The 5,712-nt window shown below is 40.5% G+C and overlaps 2 protein-coding genes and 1 long non-coding RNA gene across 3 annotated transcripts in view; all 3 read right to left on the reverse strand.

Annotated features, from left to right (window-relative positions):
- LOC114550455 (uncharacterized) overlaps window positions 1-542 on the reverse strand; it is a 2,688-nt gene extending 2,146 nt beyond the window's left edge. The window contains exon 1 of the long non-coding RNA XR_003691702.1: window positions 507-542. This is a non-coding gene — a long non-coding RNA (uncharacterized LOC114550455). The remainder of the gene's footprint in view (window positions 1-506) is intronic.
- Window positions 1-5,712, reverse strand: part of LOC114550445 (NLR family CARD domain-containing protein 3-like) — a 689,968-nt gene that overhangs the window by 376,716 nt on the left and 307,540 nt on the right. The gene's annotated exons all lie outside the window — the stretch shown is intronic.
- The window catches only part of eps8a (EGFR pathway substrate 8a, signaling adaptor), an 82,287-nt gene that overhangs the window by 39,422 nt on the left and 37,153 nt on the right, over window positions 1-5,712 (reverse strand). The gene's annotated exons all lie outside the window — the stretch shown is intronic.

Raw genomic sequence — 5,712 nt, forward strand, 5'->3', positions numbered from 1 at the left:
ATAAACACCTAGTTTACTGATTTACAAGTGGAGATATGTTGGCTCTATACACGCTAAAAGTACTGATTATTTACATGGAGTCTGGTGGAGTTTAGCGCTAGTGACTTGAGAGCTGTTTTTTGGTTAAACAGAATGGTCTTAAAAGAGTTTTTTTTTTTTTTAGAAACTGGTCATATTTCTGTAGTTTGATCTGATTGGTCATATTTTGTAGTTTGATCTGATTGGTCATATTTCTCTAGTTTGATCCGATTGGTCATATTTCTCTAGTTTGATCCGATTGGTCATATTTCTCTAGTTTGATCCGATTGGTCATATTTCTAGTTTGATCTGATTGGTCATATTTCTCCAGTTTGATCTGATTGGTCATATTTCTGTAGTTTGATCTGATTGGTCATATTTCTGTAGTTTGATCTGATTGGTCATATTTCTCCAGTTTGATCTGATTGGTCATATTTCTCCAGTTTGATCTGATTGGTCATATAACGGACCAATCCCTGGCAGGTTACCTTGATGTGGTCACACTGGAACAGGTGCAGGTCCGGGTTTGCTCTGTGCCGAAGTCTTTACACACCAGAGCCAAGATGGAGTCGTGGCTGCAGGCGTTCATCACCGCCTGGCAGTGCTGCACCGTCCCGATGGGGAAGTTCTCCAACTTCGTTCTGAGAACACAAAGTCACCGCAAAATCACCACAAATCATCAGTCAAATCACCACCACAAATCACCGCACAAAATCACCACAAAATCACCACAAAATCACCGCAAATCATCAGTCAAATCACCACCACAAAATCACCACAAAATCACCACAAAATCACAAACTTTTGTGTGTGTGTGTGTGTGTCTCTGTTTCTGTGTGTCTGTGTGTGTGTCTGTGTGTTCTGTCTGTCTCTGTGTGTGTGTGTGTGTGTGTGTGTCTGTGTGTGTGTGTGTCTGTGTGTGTGTGTGTGTGTGTGTGTGTCCATGTCTGTGTCTCTGTGTGTGTGTGTGTGTGTCTGTGTGTGTGTCTCTGCCCTGTGTGTGTGTGTGTGTGTGTGTGTCTGTGTGTGTATGTGGGTGTGTCTGTGTGTGTGTGTGTGTGTGTGTGTGTGTGTGTGTGTCTGTGTTAGTGTGTGTGTCTGTGTTAGTGTGTGTGTGTGTGTGTGTGTGTGTGTCTGTCTGTCTCTGTGTGTGTGTGTGTGTGTGTGTGTGTCTGTGTGTGTGTCTGTGTTAGTGTGTGTGTGTGTGTGTGTGTGTGTGTGTGTGTCTGTCTCTGTGTGTGTGTGTGTGTGTGTGTGTCTGTGTGTGTGTGTGTGTGTGTGTGTCTGTGTGTCTGTGTGTGTGTGTGTGTGTCTGTGTGTGTGTGTGTGTGTGTGTGTGTGTGTCTGTGTCTGTGTGTGTGTGTGTGTGTGTGTGTGTGTCTGTGTGTGTGTGTGTGTGTGTGTGTGTGTGTGTGTGTGTGTGTCTGTCCGTGTGTGTGTGTGTGTGTGTGTGTGTGTTACTGTGTGTGTGTGTGTGTTTGTGTCTGTGTGTGTGTATCTACTGTGTGTGTGTGTCTGTTGTGTGTGTGTGTGGGTGTGTGTGTGTGTGTGTGTGTGTGTACCACCCTTGGTCAGCCTGGTCAAAGATGAGGCTGACTGTCACACACACACACCTGCAGCAGCACACACTGAGTCCAGACCTTCATTTGGCGCCCAGCAGACTGAGACGCCGGACGCCGTCCTCCACCATAGATCATCCGCCTTTACGGTCCAACACGCATGGCGTGGTCAGGTGCTGCCGTCACACGGAGACAACACGCTTAAAGATAAATCACCAAAGGCAACACCACAGCTGCTCATACACAGCCCCAAATTCATTTAGGATTTTAATCCAAGACCTTTCTGTTTTACCAGAAACAGCTCTGAAGTCCAGCATAAACCCACCAGACTCCATGTAAATAATCAGGACTTTTAGTGTGCGTGTATAGAGCCAGCATATCTCCACCAGACTCCATGTAAATAATCAGGACTTTTAGCGTGTATAGAGCCAGCATATCTCCACCAGACTCATGTAAATAATCAGGACTTTTAGCGTGTATAGAGCCAGCATATCTCCACCAGACTCCATGTAAATAATCAGGACTTTAGCGTGTATAGAGCCAGCATATCTCCACCAGACTCATGTAAATAATCAGGACTTTTAGCATGTATAGAGCCAGCATATTTTCAAATGTAAATCAGTAAACTATGTGTTTATTTCAACCAAAGCTAGAGTTGTGATGGTTGGAAAAGTCGAAAGACGACCCAAAATGGCTTTTCATAGTTTTATTTAGTTTTTTGTCCACTTTGAATGAAGTCTGTTTTACGATGCTAAAATCACTGATTATTTACATGGAGTCTGGTGGGGATATTAACCGATTCACTCTGGGTCATCAGGTGATACTAATCCCGTAAGAATAGGGCTTTAGGACACAAAACATAGGAACATAAGGTCCAGGGACCCTTTAATTAAATATATATTTTCATTTTTTTTTTTTTTTTTAGAAGTGACTTCAGAAGAAATGTCTCACCTCCACGTGGTACTGCGACGGTCCGTCAGGCTGTTGATGCTGGTTTTGGTCAAGTGTTTTCGTTGTTCTGGAGGGAAACAGAGCAGCACTTAATAAACTCACAACAGACCGAAACAAAGATAAAAAAACACGTAAAAATAGGGCTGCACGGTATGAGGAACATGTGATAACAGTGTAGAATATCCGCTAACGATGAATAATCAGATATTAAAGGGTTCTCAGTTCTGCTGTAATCAGTATTATGAATTCTGTTGTGTCCAAACAGTGTCAATAAAGTTTATTAAAATCCGTCTGTGTGTGTGCGCAGTGTGTGTGTGTGTGTGTGTGTATCTTCTTTGATGTGTTGCAGCCATTCATCATATGTTAATTGTGATATATTGTGCAGCCCTTGTTCAAATCGTCCAAAAATATTGAGTCACACTGGACAAGTCAGATACACACGCACATGCAGCTCAGGTTGGACCACTGTGTGTGTGTGTCTGTGTGTGTGTGTGTGTGTGTGTGTGTGTGTGTGTGTGTGTGTGTCGTGTGTGTGTCTGTGTCTCTGTGTGTGTGTGTGTGTGTGTCTGTGTGTTTAATCATAATTAAATCAAACAATATTCCCACATGAGATCCCAACCTTAAAGAATAATAGATATATATTTACAACATGGCTCTGATTTTAGGGTTAATATATTTAATATATGATAAATTAAAACACACAAACGTTTCACACTAGCTCACTTCTCTTTTTATGTTTGGCAGACGAGCGAAGGAAATACATTTCATCTGATTCTGATTCTGTTGATGAAGATGAAAGTTAACGAGGATGGCCAAATAATATGATAATTCATGAACCATCAACAGGGCATCTTCGCAAACACACACACACACACACACACACACACACACACACACACACACACACACACACACACACACACACACACACACAGAAACAGAGATTCACACACATTGATTCACAAACATACACACAGATATACACACACACACACACACCCCAAACTGCACACACAGATATATACACACACACACAGAGACACACGACCATGTACACACACACACACACACACAAACAGAGAGACAGAGATTCACACACACACACACACAGAGAAACACACACACACACACACACACACATATAGACACCACGCGCACACACACACACACAAACAGAGAGACAGAGATTCACACACACACACACACACACACAGAGAAACACACACACACACACAGAGACACACGCCGCACACACACACACACACACAAACAGAGACAGATTCACACACACAGATTCACAAACATATACATACACACAGATATACACACAACCCCCCCACACACACAGATATATACACACACACACACACACACACAGATATATACACACACATTCACACAGATACACAGAGATTCTCACACACAGATTCACACATACAAACACACATTCACACACCCCCCAGTGATGACCAACCATCTGTCTGATAACCAACCATCACATCTTCATCATTACTTATTTAAAAAGGGAACATGCAAAGAGATATATATATATATATATATATATATATATATATATATATATATATATATATATATATATATATATATATATATATATATATATATACACAAGTTTTTTTATAGAGGTGTCTTATAAATTATGAGTTTTTATAATGCTGTTTAGAGACAGAGATTAAAAAGTCAAAACGTGGATCCACCGTAGAGAACTTTGGCACCGACTTGGCTTTATTTTTTAGGAGGCCTAGGAGAGCCATGGCCGCTTGAAAAAGACACACACACACACACACACACACACACACACACACACACACACACACACACACAGTTATTCAACACACACACACACTGTACTGTATGTATGTATGTATTATGTATGTATGTATGTATGTATGTATGTATGTATGTATGTATGTATGTATGTAAATTTTATTTTAACCATTTGTTTAATGATATTAACCATTGGTTTTAATGATTGTTTTATAACGCCACAAGATTTAGCTTCTTTCATGTGTAGATTCAAAAGGCTCCAAGTGAAATAGTTGGCAACCGTGGAACTATAGCCCAGTAGAGTTATTTAGTTTTACTAGTTTGAACCTTCTCACATTGTTACTTTTAGCAGGCAAGTGGAGAAGGCCACAAACTGTTCCTTCTGCCTCCTGAGATAAACTGATGTTTAGGCTAATGTTAGGAATAGGAGCAGAGGGAAAGGTGAGACAATGGTGGGACTGTTAGTACGATGTCCTCTCTTCAACTATGGCCATGCTAAGAGACACATTTAGAGGGGTGACTCGCGGAGTTTCTTCACTATGATGTTTGGATGTTTAGACTTTTAGGTTAGGAAGACAGAACAGTTGTACCTTTGAAACTGTTTTCTCCATTTGCAAATGTAAATAAATACTCAAACTGTAACTCTCATTAAAGATCAATCCAGGAAAGAAATAGAGCCAGCAGTATCATCTCTCAAGCACCTGCATACAAAGACCTCCTACTGGGTGAAAAAACACTGAATTAACCCTACATTAACCCCTTTAATTCCACCCTACATTAACCCTTAATCTACCCTATATCACTCCTACATTTACCCTTTAACCCTTAATTAACCCTTTACATTAACCTCACTATTCTACATTAAACCCTTAATCTACCCGCATTTACTCCTACATTTACCCTTAACCTTTAATTAACTCCTACATTGGCTTAATTTACCCTACATTAACCCTTAATTTACCCTACATTAACCTTTAATCTACCCTACATTTCCACTTGGTACCCTTAACCTTTAATTAACCCTACATTAACCCTTAATTTACCCTAACTTAATTTACTCCTACATTAACCCTAATTTACTCCTACATTAACCCTACATTAACCCTTAATCTACCCTACATTTACTGACATTTACCCTAATTAACCCCATTACCCTTAATTAACCTTAATAAACCCTACATTTACCCTTAATTCACCCTTCATTAACCTGTGTACATTGACCCTACATTGACCCTACATTGATCCCTACATTGAACCTACATTATTACATTGACCTGACACACCTGACAGTTAGACACTTTGACCAGGTTGTCCACACACAGCCACTTTCTGGTCAACTTTCTGTACAAATCTCTGTTCTCAAGAATAGAAATCAAAAAAGAAGTGATCCCCCAAC

This window comes from Perca flavescens, chromosome 23 (genome assembly GCF_004354835.1).
Source record: "Perca flavescens isolate YP-PL-M2 chromosome 23, PFLA_1.0, whole genome shotgun sequence".
Taxonomy (NCBI): Eukaryota; Metazoa; Chordata; class Actinopteri; order Perciformes; family Percidae; genus Perca; species Perca flavescens.